The 19,424-nt window shown below is 36.9% G+C and overlaps 1 protein-coding gene across 3 annotated transcripts in view; it reads left to right on the top strand.

Annotated features, from left to right (window-relative positions):
- Window positions 1-19,424, top strand: part of LOC144971455 (uncharacterized) — a 378,626-nt gene that overhangs the window by 253,303 nt on the left and 105,899 nt on the right. Inside the window, exon 1 of one of the 3 annotated variants that reach the window (XM_078912377.1) lies at window positions 18,157-18,451. The exons of the other annotated variants lie outside the window; for them this stretch is intronic. The gene's annotated coding sequence lies outside the window, so the exon portion shown is untranslated. Of the gene's footprint in view, window positions 1-18,156; window positions 18,452-19,424 lie in introns of those variants that run through there. 3 annotated transcript variants of the gene reach the window in all.

Below are 19,424 nucleotides of genomic sequence, written 5' to 3'. Positions count from 1 at the left end.
CTCTCTCTCTCTCTCCCCCCCCTTTTCTCTCCCCTCTCTCCCCCCCTCCTTCCCCCTTCTCTCTCTCCCCTTCCCCCCCTCTCTCTCTTTTCTCTCTCTCCCCCCCCCCCCTCCCTTTTCTCTCCCCCCCCCCCCCCCCCTTTCTCTCTCTCTCTTTTCTCTCTCCCCCCCCCCCCCCCTCTTTCTCTCTCTCCCCTCCCCCCCCTCTCTCTCTCTTTTCCCCCCCCTCTCTCTCTTTCTCTCTCTCTCTCCACCCCCCCCCCCTCCCCCTCTCTCCCCTTTTCTCCCCCCCCCTTTTCCCTTTTCTCTCTCTCCCTCTCTCTCTCCCTCTCTCTCTCTTCTCCCCCCCCCCCCCTTTTTCTCTCTCTTTTCCCCTCTCCTCTTCCCCCTCTCTCTCTCCCCCTCCCCCCCCCCCTCCTCCCTCCCCTCTCTCTCCACCCCCCCCCCCCCCCTTTTTTCTTTTCTCTCTCTCTCTCCCCTCTCTCCACCCCCCCCCCCCCAATCACGGTTCTTGTTTTTTAAATTTAGTGTTTTCATTATTGAGAAACCTTTGGATGTCATGATTATTTTGGTGTAAATTTAATGTGTTTTAAATTTTTTTTAAGTACATGCAACCGTTGGGAGAAATAAAGGGGACGTGGGTATCAAATTTGTATTTGACATTGTGTTGTAGTAGGGTTATGCCATTTACAAGTTGATATATGTAGGGGGTCGTTTTGTTTTTTTTTTTTGTTTTTTTTTTTTTTTTTAACCAACTGTGCTTTTCGATAGCTGGATTCTTTGTGATTTTTAAACCCATTAAAAATAGTAAAAAAAAGTCGATTACCCACTAATTGTTATTTAAAAAATTCCCCTGTTTGCCCAGAGGGTTTTCCAAATTTGTTTTGAAAGATCAATATTATTGGATAATTTTTTCTGGCTTGAAAATAATGGTATTTTAAAAAAACTCATAGCGATGCCCAATACCTTTGAGGGGCGTTTTTTTTTTTTTGGTTTTTTATTGTTTTTAGGGGGTTTTTAAACGCTTGAAAAAGTTAAGGTATTCAGCGCAAATTTTAAAAAAGGGAAAAAAATGGGATAGTAAAAAGTTCCGAATTACAGTTTTTAAAAAACCCCAAGAAAGGGTTTAACAAATGTGGAAATTTGTTTAAATAGGAAACAGATGTAGACTTTGAGAAATGTGTGACCGAAATTTTCTTCATGTTTAAATCGGTAACCAGGACATCAAATTTCGGCCGCTCGGATTCTAGCATAGGAAACAGATGTAGACGGAGAGAAATGTGTGACCGAAATTTATCTTCATGATAACTCATAACCCATGGACATCAAATTTCGGCACGCTCGGATTCTAGCATGCTGTATGGCTTCACCCGAATGCGTGCTAGCTCCATCGAGTCCTGTATCATCTCGGTATATAGCGAATGAGATTAGCGGAAGAGTAGCGTCCCTTGATTGGAAGTCACGAGCGGAAAAGTTATTAGAGAGAGAACGTCATGTTGGTTGTGCGGCATGAGACACTTCACCGAAAGCGAGGACGAGAAAGACGCATGCGCAAAACCATTTTGACATTCTCTCTGTAAGGTGACTTCCAATCAAGGGACGCTACTCTTCCGCTAATCTCATTCCCTATATGATGTGTGAATCGATTCGATTCTAATTGCATTCCGTAGTAACAATCCGTCGCTTGTTGTAATATGATATTTCTTGGCCAAATGATAAATTCATAATGATGAAGATTTAAATAGATTTTGGTTTAGTTAGAGATGTAATTAAATATCGGTTTTCGTTTTAGATACGATGACGCTTGTACCATCCTATAGGGAATGAGATTAGCGGAAGAGTAGCGTCCCTAGATTGGACGTCACGGGCGGAAAAGTTATTACAAAGAGAACGTCATGTTGGTTGTTCGCATGCGTCTCTCGTCCTCGCTTCCGGTGAAAGCGGCTTGAGACACTTCACCGAAAGCGAGGACGAGAGAGACTCATGCGCAAAACCAAATTGACGTTCTCTCTGTAAAGTGACGTCCAATCAAGGGACGCTACTCTTCCGCTAATCTCATTCCCTATTTTTTTTTCTTTGACAATTGTTTTAGTTAAACGCTGTATAATATTGTTTTGTAGGGAGAGATCAACTTAACTTGGAGGTCAGGGCCCATATTTCAAGAACTGACTTAACTGAACACTTCAATTCTGACATGTTTTGCCTCTCAAAACAAATATTTCCTTTCCATTGTCACAGTGGAAATAATCTAAGGCAGACGTGAGCTGAGGAACTATTTCCGCCTGATCGCGGTACCGCCAAGTTGAGGGTATAGAAACTTATAGATAGTATGCAGATGACGTCACTCAGGCCTTTGTTATTGTTTTTGCCATCCGCGTTTGTGAGTTGTTCTCACTAAACTGTATTAACCGGACTATAAAAGTTCATGGTTACACAGAGTTTGTGTGTTGGTCCGTTATACTTCCGGATGGCAATGTTGTGAACTCCTTGGCCAAGCGCATTCTATCTATAGTAGATAACGTATTGAAGGGAATAATCTCGGGCAGAATAAGCTCTTTATATCATTACCTTATATAAATAAAGTAATGGAAAGATGGGACATATTCATTCCTTCGTCATTACCAACCAGTTCGTTTAAGCGTGTTCGATATAAGTGTACTCTTCTGTATTTCCTATTTCTATATTGTTTTACTGGCCCAATATTGTTTTCGTCTTTGATCCATAATTTAGCTTTTTGTTACCAATAACAATATATCCTTTTTTTTTCCGGGATATTTTGGTTTTGAACCATGGTTGACATCTCTGATTAATCTCTTGTAAATGAAACCCGTGACATTTAATACGAGGGGTCGACCTGTTGGGCACGACCAAACTTGTGTCTAATTAGATCTGGTTAATTTCGGGGATTCACTTTGTGAATGAAGGAAGGCCTTGGTGGGCACATGAGCTGATGAGAGACGCCAGGTCTTTTTGGGTGAACGTAATTATTGTAAGAATTTGGTTCTTGGTGTCAGTTTGCGATAATCCACTATCTCAATGTCCACGGAAAGGGAATCCGAATTTGATTTCATTTTGTTGTTAATAATTTCAAGATTCGTTAGTCTTATTGTTTTGTTAGATTTTTAGAAATATTCTACTTTGATTATTTATTATTTATTTATTTATTTATTTATTTATTTATTTATTTATTTATTTATTTATTTATTTATTTATTTATTTATTTATTTATCAACCAACTAATTGATATGTTCGAAACTTTTTCTTTTCTTTTACCAGTCTAGGGTAATCTTAATCGTTATATTATGAAGTACCGGTACAGCTTTACCCATAGATAAAGTCTGTGGCTTTACCTGCCAACATTACAAACAAAAGTGGTTCAATCATTGCTATAATCGGTGCATGCAAATATCAGATTTGATGGGTTGTGTTGGATATTTTAAGTAGGTGGACACTTGCTATAATACTGTATATATCGTATTACATATTCTATTCTTCTTATCTATCATCTCATTGTGGTCTGTTTTTATCGTCATCAAATTTTCGGTGGCCACACTAGTGGCCATGAATATGCATGCGCTATAAATCCTATATTTTTGTCTATTATTATTATTATTATTATTATTATTATTATTATTATTATTGCGTGTTACCATTGTTCTGTCGTGCTGCCGTCCATCCAACGACCACCATTATTTTTCTACTTTAACTTGCCTATCTTCTAGGTTGTTACTCTGTTTACCATAAGATTGCATATTTTATTACCGTCTCCGTCGCCACTCGGCTGTTCTTGCCGTTTATATTTATACACATAGGTTATAAGTATGTAAATCATACAAAATGCTTAGGGCCAGCCGCGGGCCACGGGCCGGAGACAGCTGCTGTGTTATGCCTGTCATAAATCGTTTTGACAATAGGTGATTACCGAAGACTAGTTGCTGCACATTTTAGCATGTAAACGGATATTGTTGTCCCTATCAAATGGATAGTGTTGTCTCGCCCACCATTATTTTACACAGCATTGCTTTAGTCATGTCTTGCCAAACACCTGCAGGATCATTCATTTAACAATACTATGGAGAAAATACTCCTAATATATTTATGCGGAGGTGGTGAAGATTCTGGATATTTAGAAGGATGGCATGCCATTTTTTCTTCCATGCATCACCTGGAAGATAGAGAATATCAATCTGGGGTCAATGCAAAGGTGTTTGAAGACTGGCTAAATACTGTTTGCTGCCTTCCCTCGAAGCACCCAGTTCTAGTGTATTTGCCAACGCTACCATCATTTGGTGGCCCATGATCACTTCAAGTCGCCAACTTTGACAACTATAAAAGCTGACATAATTTCATGGCTTCAATCAGGCAGCTCTACATTATGTTCTGACCATTTATCAAAGGGCTCAATAAAAAGAAACGAACCAGAAACAGTTTTCAAAGCAGACTGTCTAACCAGGGAGTTTTGACACGAGGTTGCGCGACTTCTTCCATATCACTGTGAACGCAAATCAGTCGAGGTCAAATGGCATAAGTATAGGGAAATATCGAGAGGTGGAACACCAAATTTACTCTCGCCGACGAGGCAATAAATGATTTAACAATTGAAGACTGGGAAAAGGCATGCTCCAACCTTCGCAAACTGGAGAAAAATTACATTTCATTGGATAAAGTGATGCTCCGAATCTGTCGGTGGTCGTTCCATTTCTCCATTTAATCACCCTCGTCATCAGAATGAGATGATTGATGTGTCCAGGATTTCTTGGTTGTTATTGTTGTGATTGTTGAACACATGTACATATTTGTGGAAACACTGTATCATAGATTGACGAATTTCTACTTTTGACCAGTCATATTAAATTTATGCAATCCTCCTTGGCATAATCACAAGTTATTTATAAAAATTTTGCAATCAAAATAACGCTGGAAGCGCATAATGTTCACGTTCGTTTGTGTTTATCAGTATTGCCTCTTGATAGTTATAAATAAATGTTAATGTGTCTGCTAGTTTTAAAATGTCCTTAGTTCCTTCATATTCAAATAATGTATGTATATCGTTTAAGTGTGATTTAACCGAACATTCCATTTTAACGAATTCCTTCAAACTGGATAAGCGGAAAATTCATTATTTTGAGAATGTAAATGATCTATGAGTTCCGATCCTTACCTGTTATTGATTTTGATATAGCTAGCTGTAATAAGCGAAATCCTTTTCTATTGTTTTAAAATTCATGAAGAAATTCTTCTTAATTAAGACACATTGATTCAGAAGTTCATGCACATTGTTGCAGTTGTGCATTGAGGGACAGCCGAGAAAAAGGAGAAAAAACACGCATCACTTATTAAAAATCTGACTATAATAAAGTCTATCGCTTTGAACCAAACGATTACTGTTAACTCGTTAACTGCCGTACTCTGGAAAAACACGTATTTAAAAGTTTTGCCAGAAAACCCGTCCTTCAAATTATCGATCGATTTAGATGACGCTCATCTTGGAAAGAAAAAAAAAACCCCAAAAACCCCACTCCTCTCGAAGTACCAGGTTTGAGAATTTTGGCCAAGATGAGGGTAAATTAATTCGATCGATATTTGCAGGATGAGTTTTCTGGCTACATGTATTTATATACGGGTTTTTTTTCCAGGGTACGACAGCGAACTGGGGTTAATTTTGCTACAGCCCTTTCAAGCCTATTTCTTTCAACTCATTTCGATTTGTACTAGGCTATTGATTTAGTCTTTCATCTACCAGGGTGATTAGGTCTGTCGCATACTTCAAAGCGTTACATACGCTCTGATAAGTTGGTTTGGATACATTTTTACCCTGAAAATCGCCGAGATAATGTAGTAGTATCGTGCTGCTTTGTGCTATTATTCATACCTTTTGGGGATTTGACGATCGAGGTTGTAAAAAAAAAAAAGGAGTGGTATGGTGAGCCAGGTGGTCATTTCATACAGGACTGCAGTATTCTTGTCGGCTTTATTATTGTCATACATTTATCATTTAATGATCAAGAGGGAGGTAGATAGATAGATAGATAGATAGAGAGAGAGAGAGAGAGAGATAGAGAGAGAGAGAGAGAGAGAGAGAGAGAGGTGTGTTTCCTGGACCGATATCTAGTAATAAAAACAGTCCAATTCGTTATTTAATCTAAGTATGTAATTAGTTAAAAGTAGTTTTAAAATATCATTTTTTATTAGCCCAATTTTTCAAAATACTTGCTCCGAACAAAAAAAATCAGAGGAAAATTTAGTTTTTAGATTTTTTGCAATCATTTTCTTTTTTATTTGGTTGTACCGAGTATTTGCCGGCTACTTGCTATAATATTCAATCCGAAATTCGGTACCTGCGGTCTCTCGCGAAATCGCGACTCTAGTAGTTGGATGTCAGTTTTAAACACCATTTTGAAACAATGTTAACATGTCACAAAGTCAGGAGTAAAACAATGGCACCTTAGTAAATACACACCATGAAGAAATATTCTATTAATCTGATCTTCTGGATGAACCGGTTTCAAAGGGCTGCTCTTAGAAAGCAACATTTGATAGATCTATGTAAGTTCTGCAAAGAAATGTCTTGACGTGGGCATCACCATCGATGGCTCATTTCATTGACATGTCCAATTGTTTTCTTTTTAGATTCTTGAAGTTTGACTTGTATATCTTACAAAACGAGAATTTTATGATGAATTTTTGAAAGAGCCCAAAAACGAGTTTTGAAAATTCCCCCCCCCCCCCCCGCGCCACCCCTCACTCTCCCCTATATTACCTGCTTGAGTGTATAGTGATCATGTTAGTCGTGGAAGTGTCCCATATTATAATAATGCGTAGGTATTTCCCTCTCTTTTCCACTCATTGCCGGTTGTCAATGACAGAGGGTATAAGGGATCCAGTGGGATCATACTATGTACTTCTACTTCGTATTCTTTGACTCATTTGAAGTTAGACTTCCTAGTCACGTGGACAAGTCTGTTCCGTCGACAATGCGATCTATTCAGTCCCATGGGATTGGTGATAATTTATTGCCTTGTCCATTTTTACTTCAAAACTTCCCAGCTTGTCTGTATTACTCTACTGTCCACATTAAATCTCTATTCAGATTATGACAATGACATTATCGTAGCATTGAAGAATATTGCTGTACAATGCGTAAGGAGTGGTCTTGTGTATATTTTGGTTCCATGTTTATTCAACGGTTTGACTTATCGGCAATGTGGATTTCAAGGCACGGTGGAGTCTGGGATGGTCGTGGTCAATGTTTCAAAGACTTCTCCACAGTGACAAATCGTTTTATGTCTTGGTCCGATAAGGTTTTGAAATTAAAGAGGCTTATGAAAGCTATGGGAATGTAGCTTTATTTGATGAGACCGGCATGCTACAGAACTAGGAAAAAAATTGGTTGCATCGCGTGTATACTTCACCCACAGTTTGGTGAGTAGTCTGTGCCTACACCTGCCTCATGAATTGAATAAAATAAAAGCTTGTTAAAATAGAGATGAGAAACCAGAGCACATAATGATAATGTGAAGGAGTGATTGAATTATATTTGGGGGGGGGGGGAGGATATTGATTTACAACGTTATTGTGATAACCAATAACTAGAGGTCCCTAAATGAGTCAATAAACTGGAGATAAAGATAAAGGGAGTAAATCTTACTCATGAATAAGGGAACAACACAAAATAAACGACGTTTTGGCCTTTGGCCTTTTTCAAGTAAATACAAAATATTTAGATATTTATATTAGATTGTAAAAAAAAAAAGCTAAGCATTATTTTTTTTTTTTTTTAATGGCGAATCTGATTTTTTTAAAAATGCCAATTGGGGTTCTACATCTGGGGGGATGGAATTCTTAAGGATTAAAGTTTATTTCTGTTGTTAAATTTTTCCACTCTACTCTATTTATACCGGATTGCTGTCATGCTTGACACATGATTGCCTCAATTTGAATCATTTTTGTTCATTTCTACGCATCTCAAGCGTGGGCCATCTTAATTTATCGAAGTTTGAATTTGTTTAAAAACGTCTACCCACAATTTAAAAAAAAAAGGCTACTTTGTGTTCGACCGCGTAATGATAAATAATAATAAGTCACATTTATATAGCGCATACCTATTGACCCTTGTCATAAAGGCTAGGTCTTGGTCCTCTAAATCATCATCATTGTCCGTGGGCATAACGACATGGAATTTCCGGGAATTTTTAAGACCAAGAAAAGTATGATGGGCAACTGACTAGTCCATGATTTTGATTGGCGTGCGTAGGCCCGTATTTCGGTGGTTGTGTATTCCCGTTCCATGGCCAAGACTCTATTATCCCCCCTTTGAAGGTAGCCCCGACAAGTGGGAGGTCAAGTAGGATCGGCCCAAATTGATTTTCTGATCCGATTGACCACTGATTTATTAGTAGGGCTGGCTGGATGGCGAGCCGGCCGGTTGTGCCTCGTTATCTTTATCGTCGGATCTAGGACTTCATATACTCTATAGATGTCGCTGCGTCGGATCTATCTGGGCTATTTTCTGACTCGGGGTAAATGGACAGTTGTCTTCATTTATGGACCGGGGCTATAATGGATCATATGTGGTGTAATGGGATAAGCTGATTTGTCAATTGTATATTTATAGATCTTTGTTGTTATCTGGATAGCGGCGATGATTGCGGTGATTGTGATGATGTTGGTACTCGGTTTATTTTGATACGGTCGTTTATCGATAATATATTACATTATGCTATGTAAATGTATTATCCCTAGATTATGCTATGTAAATGTATTATCCCTAGAGCCAAAATCAAATAACACGTGTTCATATGGTTTCGTCAAATTGATCTTTTTATTTGAATAGTAATAATTAAAAGATAGTTGCGATGTCGTTTTTCCTATTATTTTTCAACGGGTGAGCGATTTATGATTTATTGTATCAAAGTAAAGCTGTATTATCTGGAGGCAAAGGTCTGTGCCAAGGACAGACGAAGATGGAATAGAGCAGTTGAGGCCATATTATGCTTCGCCAGTTACCAAGGGGCATAAGTCAAAGTAAGTCAAAGGTATAATATTAAGATGGTTAATGGTTGGACGATGTATATATGTGTCGGGGTACGACAGTGAATGCTAAACACTGGTCCTTGCATTATAGTGTATGTACTCATGTGCTTTACTCTACCAAAACAAGAAGATGGAGTTGTTGTGAGCCCTGTACTTTATGAAATTAAGCCGTATTTTATAATGTGGAGGTTATAAATTATGCAGCACCAAGAAGAGCTCTATGCATGATAAAACCGTTAAGTACTTATCTATATAAAAAGGCGTATTTTTTGTCACAATAAATTTATGGCAATTTCAGCATTTTAGATTTACAGACAGAAATTGTGGGAGTGGGGGATTGCGGAGATTTTGTTTCTGTTTATGTATATTGTGTATGTAAGCTTGATATTTGCAAATAAGGTGGTTTCGAATTCCGCTGGACCGCCTCATAGGACGTGCGTCATATATGCCAGATTGTTTATTTGCCGAATGCACACAAATTGTTGTGACGTGTAATATTATTGTTCTGTTTCCTGTCGTTTGCAGTGCTTTCCACGCATACAACTAAAAGGCCACGGGATCTCACATCCTGGGTGGGGATCCTGACCTCCCATAGCGGGCAGGGGGGTACATATTGTGCTTCTATCCCCTTATATCTGTTTTCCAACATGCTTTCTGTCTTTGTCTTGGAATGAGATTACTTGGTTTTGTCCTGGCCCTGGCCCGAGTCCTGGCTGGGAGGGAAACAGTCAAATGCATAGTTATTGTTTTGAGAGATGATATTTTTTTCCTTGTAATATCTCTCTCTGTTATGTATTATTATATTTATATTTAATGTATGATGTAAGCATTTGAGTGTGTTCCTCCTTGTTGGATTTTGTGCTTGTGTCCGGATGAGACTTATAGGTGATCTCAAGCTAAGTACATTGATGGTATGCTCTTGGAATCTACATCTGATCCCTATTTGTTCCCAATTCCCCTTTGTCTTACTCTCTCTTGGGTGTTTTAATTGTAATTCTAGAACTTTTTACTATCCCATTTTCTTCCTTTTTACTGGCGCTGATATAACCTAAATGTGTTGCAAGCGCCGTAAAACCCTTAAAAACAAAAAAACAAACAAACGATCTCACATCGTTGTCTTGTGCAGTTGTCTTGTCTTGACACGACCATTCAACCTGTTCTCTCCAAAGATATGGCGCAAGATGACGTCACCGGCTGTTTGTAAATGGAAAGGAATTAATTTCCTCGGTTGTTTCTCTTCGCTGTCACAAACGCGCTGTTACGTTAGATGTGAAGGCAGGGCTCTCTGAATACCTAATATGAATTAACCAGTTAGTTATCTGCGGAACTCTGGAAAAACTGGTATTTAATAATTTGGTCGTCCTTCACATATCGATCGATTTAAATGGCCCTCATCTTGGTAAAAACTCTCAAACCTGGGACATCGCGAAGTGTTTTATCAAGTCCCAAGTTTGAGAGTTTTTGCCGAAATGAGGGTCATCTAAATCGATCGATATTATTTGGAGGACGAGTTTTCTGGCCAAATCTTTAAACACAAGTTTTTCCAGAATACGGTAGGTAACTGGTTAATGGTTACACAGATTACAAACTGTGCCATACACGGATATTATTATTTCACACGGGGGTGGGGGATACATTAGGGACTGTTAGCAAACTGTGTCAAGTTTGATGGTAAGGGACCTTTGTACGAGTTGGACCATTCTCATCGACTCTGACAGAACACCCCCCCCCCTTCCCCCTTTGATCAGCAAACGTTTACTTCCTATATTAGCCTTTTGTGGGGGGGGGGGGGGGGGGGGGGGAGTGGCCAAGTGGTTAAGGCATTGCACTGTGACCCGGAAGGACCCGGGTTCGAGCCCGCTTCAGGCACTTTGTGTTTGTTTTTTCCTTGAGCAAGATTATTAACCCCAATGTGCTCACTTGGACAACATGATGGGTGATTCCTGTTGACATCAGACACTTGTTTGATGAGTTATCTATATTCCTTGGTGGAATGCCTAGGCGACGATATATTATGATATGGCGAAAAAGGCATAATAATAATAATAATAATAATAATAATAATAATAATAATAATAATAATAATAATAATAATAATAATAATAATAGTAATAATAATAATAATAATAATAATAATAATAATAATAATAATAATAATATAATAATAATAATAATAATAATAATAATAATAATAATAATAATAATAATAATAATAATAATAATAATAGTAATAATAATAATAATAATAATAATAATAATAATAATAATAATAATAATAATAATAATAATAATAATAATAATAATAATAGTAATAATAATAATAATAATAGTAATAATAATAATAATAATAATAATAATAATAATAATAATAATAATAATAATAATAATAATAATAATAATAGCCTATTGAACATCGTATATTGAGATGTCGAACGTCTCAAACTTGACACTACATTAAAGTCTAAGGTTTGAAAACTGTTTGACGTGTTGGGGTTAAATATCGATCGATTTTTGAGATAAAATAAAAGTTTGCTGGACAATATAACGAAAGTGTGTTTTGCCCACATTTAAAATTATTCTGTCCGTTGTCGGGGACTGAGATCACGGCAGCAATCGACCTTCATCCTGTCCTGTTACAATCAAATCGCGTTGAAGGGTGTAATCAATGCGCCAACTGGAGATAGCGTTGACGTCGCCTCGCCAAGGTACGCTCGATTTTGGAATTCGAGATATCTGGAGGGGGGGGGGGGGGGGGGGGTCATTAAAAAAAAAAAAGGATTTCCTCAACCATTCTGGAAATATCAAGCATTCCGTTCATCCCATTCAAAATTTTAAAAAGAAAAAAAAGACCTGATGTGGATCCAAGTATCCATTGTATTTTAACAACAGGAGTATGCCTTTTTAAAAACAATATTTCGTATCTTGGTGGCTCCACATCGTATTTTAAGTGGACTCGTGTAATGGCATTTTCGTATGTCATGCTGGTTTTATAGGATACAATATGTATATTGTTATATTTTACGGACTTATCAAGTTTCCGAAAAATAAACGACGTTAAGGAAATCCCCATATTATTTATCCACAATCGCCCACTTCTCTTCTCATTATTTGTCTAAGGTAGGAACCTTTGTGGCCCATAGGTTTATCCTTTCACCTTGTAAGGAACTGGATATCCTGTGAGGGCCTTCAAATCTCGGGGAATCTCGTAGGCACTTGAGCGTGTCACGAACGATAATTACGATTTAATACCTTGTTCAATATTAGGGTTATCTCCCAAGGATAAAAGACTTTGTTAAAATGAGGGTCATTGTGATCTGTATCTGCCAGCCATGGCTGTCGGTTTGAAGGGGGTTCATTTTGACCATTGGTCACTGTGAAAAAAAATCTGCCGCATACAGGTAAAACTGCACCTCTCTCTCTCTCTCTCTCTCTCTCTCTCTCTCTCTCTCTCTCTCTCTCTCTCTCTCTCTCTCTCTTCAAATGTTGGCCAGGGTTGATCGATAAAGATAGCACACGAGTTTTCTAAAACCTTAGAACCTTCTTTACAGTGTCAAGTTTAAAACAGCTTGAAAGTCATCTTAACCGATCAAAACACTTGAAGTTAAATTTTTCATGTACAAAATGAAAGAAAAAAAAATGTGTTTGTTTAGCGAACGGTAGGTAGAAATGATCATGGCTGGATTTGTTGAATTTTCCCAAAATGGACGCCTAAGGTAAATGAAACGCTTATTAATAGTCTTAAGTAACCGTCCACGATATTTTTCTGATGAACGAAATAACACAATTCGTGTTAAATAACAATGTTTTCGGTCTTGTCGACCGTTATAGCAATTGTTCGGCGTCCACTTGTAACGAGAGAGTACCATAACCAAGTACCAAACCCGTTGGATTTTGTTTTCTTTTCTCTTTACAACGCGTTTATGAGTTCTATGTGACAGGATTAGAGAATGTGTCAGTTTTGAAGATTAGTTCTCTATTCTGATTTCTTATATTTTATTTCACCTTTGCTTAAAGTTTAGGTTGCTATTTGTACGTTCAGGTCCATGTTATTTTGCCGCTATCAACCCAAGCATTTTCGCGAAGAATTATTTTCTTCTTCCTTTCACACTTGAAGTAAAATATAAATATTTATTTTGAGCATTTCCTCGGATTCATCGTGCTCAATGCCTTTAACATTTTTTGAATTTATTCTCTCTGGTGACCATATGGCACGTCTTCCATTTGCTACAATACAAGTCGCTGACAAGCGCCCTTGCAAATGACTCATACCATATTCATTTTTCCTTATACACGTATCTGACAGTTACGTGTTTTCAACTATAATGTCTAATTATTTATGAGCTCACACCACTGACCAAATTTTTGAATTTTTTTGTCCTCCACATTCAGATGTTAAACCAAAATTCTACATCAAAACTTGATAAACATCCTTGTCCCTTCTATAAATAAATAAAGTCTAGACCAATTCAAATCGCAATTATTGGAAATTATGAATGGTGTATTTTTGGTTGATAACAGACGTTTCCCCCTCGAAATTCAGATTAAAAAACCCCAGTAAAACTCAACAGGTTTAATATTTGTTGCCAGTTACGGGTCTTCAAAGCCAGGGTTGCCAGATGGCCAGAGTTCCTCATCGTCAATTTCAACTTCAAAGATGGCTAAATAAAACCTCAAACAATAGTAACACTCTGACCCCCTTGAAAAACTCATCGGTTCTTATTTTTAAAATTCCACAAAACTAGGGAAAAAAAACTTAAAAAAAAAAAAAAAAAAATATAATTAATTTAAAAAATAATATATATATATATATATATATAGTAATAGAAACGTGAGTTTTGGCCACGCATGCGGCCATCTGGCAGGCCTGTTTGGAACAGTAAACGTCTGCACTATTATTATATTTTTGTTTTGCGACAGCTACGGGATATATCTGAAATTGGCTAATATTACTCACCTGTCCTCAAATCCGGCCATTTATCGTATGACAAAGGAGGAATTTACGAATCAGAAAATAGAATGAAATGGGTGGGAAGTGATTCAGTCATTTGTGAATCAGGGGGGAAATTTAGGGGGATATGTAGGATGATATGTGCTGAATACAGAGATTGTAGGCTTAGTGATAGGCTGGGCTGCGCTGTTATCATTAGACTTATCCTGGACGTATTTCCAGTACTATGACACTGCCATGTTCATGGTATGACCAATCGCTTTTTTTCCCCTGCCAATTTCTCCCTCTCCCTCTCTCTCTCTCTCTCTCTCTCTCTCTCTCTCTCTCTCTCTCTCTCTCTCTCTGCCTTCAAATTCTCTCTCTCTCTCTCTCTCTCTCTCTCTCTCTCTCTCTCTCTCTGCCTTCAAATTTCGATGGATTTAGACGATGCTCGATTCGATTCGTCTAAAACACGTATATCTAAACCTGGATTTTTAAAAAAGTGCTCCTGCTGCTTTAAGGGGGATTTGCTTAAAGTTAAGGCTCGGTATTTATTGATATTTTTATTAAAAGTATTTTGTGCCAAAATGAAAGAGGCGTTTTGGCAGAATACATGACAACCTTCCCTTATATTATATGCGACCCATTTCGTTGGTGACAAATTATTGAACCGGTCCTTGGCTGTTCAATCTCTGAGAGACGATTTTTTTAAAAAAAAGAAGAATTGAGCGAAGCTTATATGTTTAGGACAAGTTTTTGCATTTTGACTTGAACCCCCCCCCCCCCCCCCCCCAAAAAAAAAAAAAAACAAAAAAAAAAAAAAAAAAAAAAAAAAAAAATAAACAAAAAAAAAAAAAACAACCTGTGACGTGTTCAGATGCGTTCAGTATGTAAAGCTTATACTGCATTTTAGTGCGAAAATTGACAATTGGTCAAATGCTTCTGACTTGGTCAAATGGCGGTCAAATGGCGAGCCGACCTTTTCTCGTCCTCATTGCCATTTTACTATCGATCACACTATAAGTTGTTTTTGTTTGTTTATTTATTTTATTTTCAACTTTCCCTTTCTTAATCTGGTGAAATATATTCACCCTCTCAAATTTATTATTAAAAATAGTTGATTTCAGAAGGTATTCCCGGTGGGTAGTGAAGTGACTGAAGGGTTACAGTGTAAAATTATTGTACACCTTTTCGTCAAATCTTTCTCTTTGTTATAATGTAAATTTTGCTGCTTGAAGCCCGAAGAAATAAATAACAATGTGAAATTGAATGGAAGCTTCGATTTAATACACGAAAACGGATAAAATGGACGTTTCGGGTTTTCCCTTTTATCAACAAAACAGGATGAATGAAACATGAAACACTACAGACAAATGAGATAATGTGGTAGTGTTGTTAAATGCTATTTTACTTTTTTTTTTCTTGTGTAGAAGTTGGCAGCTCTGTCCTTAAGTATTGAGATGACAACTGTAACCATTTAAAAACGATATGGAAATGATGTTATTTTTCATTGAAAGACACTCCTTCAACATCAATAGAAAAAAATGGCATGGGGGGGGGGGGAGTAAACTTTTATGTAATTTTAAAGTAAAATGGCGAGGTGATTTTCTCTCTCTCTCTCTCTATCTCTCTCTCTCTTTCTTTCTCTCTCTCTCACACACACACACACACTCTCTCTCACACACACACACTCTCTCTCTCTCTCTCTCTCTCTCTCTCTCTCTCACATCTCCCTTATGGGCATGATCTATATTAACTTTCCATTGGTCACATTGCAAAGTGTGCTCAAAGTGACCCACTTAGTGAAAAGTGTTCACAACTTTGTAAATAGCTAACACCACGATTGGTCATTTTATTCAGCTTGACACACGGGTATGTTTATAACATTTGTAAACAAAGCAGCGTGTTTACATTTGTTTAGAAATATCCAATCGTTGGACAGCAACAAATCATGTGATTGATGACCTGGTTGGACGAAAACATGAATACAGATCGCTCCCATTCTGACCGTCTCAAGAGTTTAAATAAAAGTTTATTTTTTTACCCATTTTAAACTTGAATGGAAGGAGGTTGTTCTGGATCAATTTGATAGAACATACTGTAAGATTGTGTCTTTAAGAAGTATTAGCTGTGACAGGTGTTAACGAACGGTGTGCCAACCAACACGGCCCCAACCGTCAATGACAGCTTGGAATGTGCAAAACGACACACTATCAACGACACGGCCAGGTTAAGATGGGAGAGAACTGAGAACCATAACACGCGTTTTATCACGTCAACCAACACCAAGCAACTAACTACACTGACTGGCAGGATTGATGAATTATACGACGTTAACTCACTCAATCCTAGAGATTTTTGCTGCTTTTCAAAATTGGAAAAATGTATTAGAAATTAGCATGTACATAGATAGATTTATTCATCTACCAAAAAAAACTAAAAACAATAACTTTGATACTACGCCTATAGTTTGTCTCAGAAAAATGTAATAAATAGGCATGGGGAAAAAGTAACCCGGGTAAACTACGGATATAGTCGGTGTTAGGGTTGAGTGAGTTAAGGGAAGGAAAATAAAAGAAAAATGAATGTCAGCCACAAGACAAGACAAGACAATGAAAGAAGGTGAAAAGGTCGGGAATCAAGGGATTAATAAGTATTCATAATATTATTGAGGTAGATCGGCTACCTATAATATTTAGCTGCCATTTACTTGCGCAGTTTTAAGCGTACGTGATAGATAGGTATGTTTGCTTATCATATCAGATTCTAGGTCAACCCTGACGGTCAAACATGCGCGGTTTTTTCTTTTTTTTTTCTCTTTCTTTTTCTTGAGGTTTATCCACACATGTGCAGTTTTTTTTTTAATTTAGTCTTCTAAATAGTCAAAACAGATTTCATACTGCAACCACTATTGAGTACAGATGATACAAGTTATTTTGCATTTTATTTCATTTTATGTTTTCCACTTTAATTTGTGTATTGTTGTGCTGACGAAGGGTTTGTACCTGAAACGTCCATTGTCTGTATTGTTCCCATACGAAGCCTCTCCATTTTTACTCTTTCGTTAGTATTTTCACGATCACAGGCTTCAGGCAGCCCCTACCGTTTTCAACTTTGTCATTGTCAGGAGAAGGAAGGAGGGAAGATTTTAAAACTATTTTTTTTTAATCAGGAAAATAAAAAAGACAAGCATGAAGTAAAAAAAACCTGTGTATGAATTGTATCGACCCAAAATCAGTTGTATTGATATGTCGGTATATTGATGGGATCATTTTGACGAAAAACTGATGAAACACCTTTGTTTACTTTTTGGCCAGAACATTATGCTCCATCTATATTTTGATGTCAAAAATTCATAAACCCAATATTATTATTATTATTATTATTATTATTATTATTATTATTATTATTATTATTATTATTATTATTATTATTATTATTATTATTATTATTATTATTATTATTATTATTTTATTTTATTTCTTCTTCTTCTTCTTCTTCTTCTTCTTTTCTTATTATTATTTTTATTATTATTATTATTATTATTATTATTATTATTATTATTATTATTATTATTATTATTATTATTATTATTATTTATTATTATTATTGCGACGATGAAGAGAATGATAATATTGATGATGATTGTGATGATAATTGTTATTGTTGTGGTTTAGTTGCGGTTGTTATTTTGTGTTGCAATAATAATTATTATTATAATATCCACCGCTATCGCTATATCATTCTAATTATCTCTATTGGTGCACAATAATAGAAATGTGAATAAAAAAGATTTGTTTTTATGTGTATCTATCTATTCAGTGTCTCTCTCTCGTCTCGGGTTACCGGTTTTGAATAGCATTGCGTAACGGCTTACACTTCGGATTGTGATAGGGGCCTCCTCGTTCTCTGTCGTTTTCGCATAATTTACCAACGACTTGTAAGCTGCCTGGTGTTGTCAAAACGACCCTTTTTTATATTCTTTTAAAACAAAAATGTTTTATATTTACGTCAAAGAAATTTATATGGTGATTTAAGTTGTAGCGATGTATCAGGTTAAAGAATTTTTGACGAGTTGGAAGTCATCTTTGTTTATCAATTTTTAAGGGTTTAAAAAAAATACTGATTAAGAAGAAGAAAAAAAAGCGTTTTGTCAGTGTAGGGTGAGTTTTGGGTGTAGAGAACGGAGTCATAGCATACGAAAGGCGGGCTTCAAGGTATCTATGAGGTATTTTATTCCTCCGTCGTGTTACCTTGGCCTGAAGGATCACACATGCAAACGGCCTCGTTAGGACTTACTTCTTCATTTCGATAGCAGGATATATACGAAGATAACGACGACGACGATGATGATGACATGACGTTAAAACGAGGAGGAAAGCAAACTTGGAGATAGAAGGAACTAGATTTCATTTTCTAAAACAGTTTTCGTATAATTTCTTTTCGTGTGGGGACAAGGAACTGTTTTCATGTGGATGATTTTGCTTTTCGGTTAGTTCAAAGTGGAGAGTTGGTTTGCTTTTTTTTTAATGACATGTGGCATGTGCTTATAGTGTTATTATTGATATTATAGATGGTTCGAGATGACGTCACTTAGGTCTTTGTTATTGTTTTTTGCCATCCGCGTTTATGAGTAATGTTCACTGAACTGTATTAACCTGACTAAACGTTCATGGGATACACACAATTTTGTGTGTTGGTCCGTTATACTTCCGGATGGCAATGTTATGAGCTTTTTAGCCAAGCGCATACTATCTATAACAAAGTGACTGTCTCTCTTTTCACCAGTTCTGCCGTTCTTCAGAAAGACGCGTATTACAAGATTTGGCCAGTCAACTTGTCCTTCAAATATTGTAATACATAATGTGAAATTGAATGTAAGCTTCAATTTAATATACGAAAACGGATAAAATTGACGTTTCGGGTTTACCCTTTATCAACAAAACAGGATGGATGAAACGAATTCGTCTGTAGTGTTTCATTCATCCTGTTTTGTTGATAAAGGGTCAATCCGACACGTCCATTTTTATCTGTATTCGTACATTAAATTGAAGCTTAAATTCAATTTCACATTGTTATTTATTTCTTCAAGCTTCGAGCAGCAACATTTACATTCAAATATTGTAGATCGGTTTAAATGACCCTCATCTGAGCAAAAACTCACAAACCTGGGACCTCGCGAGGAGTACGACAGTTAATTGATTAAACCTTAAGTGGTTGGCGCGGTTTTGTTGTATCACGCTTGACTTGCAAACTGCAGGATGAGGGTTCGAATCTCGCCGTGGGTCAGGCTATGTTAAGTTCTTGGAGAAAAGAAAAGATGCTTTTTTACTCCTATTTTCTCCCTTTACTCGTGTGTAAACCAAGTCCGTTAACAGCGTTGTCTAAGTTAAATAAAAATACATTTATCTAAAACAATAACTTCGCCTTACATGCATTTGTTGCTATTGGCTTGGTGCCCCAT

The sequence above is a fragment of the Berghia stephanieae genome, chromosome 4 (genome assembly GCF_034508935.2).
Source record: "Berghia stephanieae isolate SIO BIC M18660-M18661 chromosome 4, UCSD_Bste_1.3, whole genome shotgun sequence".
Lineage (NCBI taxonomy): Eukaryota > Metazoa > Mollusca > Gastropoda > Nudibranchia > Aeolidiidae > Berghia > Berghia stephanieae.
The sequence above is the reverse complement of the archived record's forward strand: the minus strand, read 5'-3'. Positions and strand labels throughout refer to the sequence as shown.